The sequence below is a fragment of the Cryptomeria japonica genome, chromosome 9 (genome assembly GCF_030272615.1).
Source record: "Cryptomeria japonica chromosome 9, Sugi_1.0, whole genome shotgun sequence".
In the NCBI taxonomy this organism is placed as follows: domain Eukaryota; kingdom Viridiplantae; phylum Streptophyta; class Pinopsida; order Cupressales; family Cupressaceae; genus Cryptomeria; species Cryptomeria japonica.
Window position 1 is genome coordinate 296,416,576 of NC_081413.1, and position 1,515 is coordinate 296,418,090.

A 1,515-nucleotide genomic window follows, 5' to 3' on the forward strand; every position below is an offset into this window, starting at 1 on the left:
TGCTAAAACATCCTCCAAGGTCAACACCAAACAAAATGTGTAGATAAACAATAAAGCATGTTAACTGGTCGACCCAAAGAATATCCTCCAATATAAAATACATAATGCAATTATGTACACACCATGATGAGACCCATATCAACATCCAAACTCAACCTCCAATGCATATTTGGACCAAACAGGTATGATCCAAATAAGATTCACCACCTTAATCAACTGAAAGTCAAACCAACTAACAACACTAAACATAGAACAATATAAATCCAGTTGCCAATAAAACTAGCACTAGAAAATTAAACTAGAACATTGGACAAACCAAATGAACATGTCCTCCAAGATACAACACTTAACTCCATATATCAAAGAATTGCCAAGCGTTCTCTAGACCAGTTCTAACAGACACCTCTCACTATAAAAAACAACAATAACCAACTCTACCATCTAAACGATAGAAGACCTAAAATATGATAGTGTAACATACATAGATCATAATCATTATATCCAGAACCACAATTTATAATTCACAATCTAGAGGAATGTGAAACATTCTTCCACTAAGACATTAAATAATATTTCATGCATATAAATACTATTTCCTGCATATCGAATCTTCCACTACACCAACCATTCAAAAATATCTCAACAACACCATCAGACCACTTAACTATATCAAAACACTCACTTTCGAACCATCTAGAAAACAAAGTGACATCAATGACAACACTAGACAAGATGACATTAATAACAACACAACTCACCAACTAAAGTTTCCAACAAACAATGAATAAATTTCTTGTACATTACACAAAGGATGCATTCTAGAGAAACATCAAACAAATTTTTAGAGCATCATTGAGAGGATGCATTCTAGAGATACCATGAACTATAAAAAATGTATGAATTTCTAAACAAAACATAAATATTAGTACTACAAAAGAAGTTTGAACAAAAAAAATATAAATAACTTGAAAAATGTTAATTAGCAGCTACAAAAATAAATATATACATATATTTTTTTTTGCAACATAGTACTTATGCTTTGGTGGGAGAGAGAAAATTCCCTTACACACCAAATATTAGCTCGTTCTCTTACTATGTAGATGTATTTAGTAAAATAGAACCATTTTAAATTACTTCTTCTATCTTGTTGGTGTGGGGTTCTCCCTTAAATCTTAACAACATACAGGGGTTTCAAAAATGCAAGAAAATACCAAAAAATTAGCAAGATAAATCTCTTATTTACTATTCAAATACTCCAAAAATTGTGTAATTATCTAGAAAATATTAAATCAAAGTGTATTACAACCTTATAGGAAGGTATAACAATCTAAAATATGATCTAAATCTAGTATAAATTAGTGCATATGCAAGCATTCACTACATAGGAAAACTATCTCCTTCAACTATGTCTTTTTCTCTTCAACTAGCTCTTCATTCCTCCAACCTACAAAAGACTTCAACTACAAAATCAAGGCACCAATTTGAATTGAAATGTTAGCAGAAAAACCACTTTTT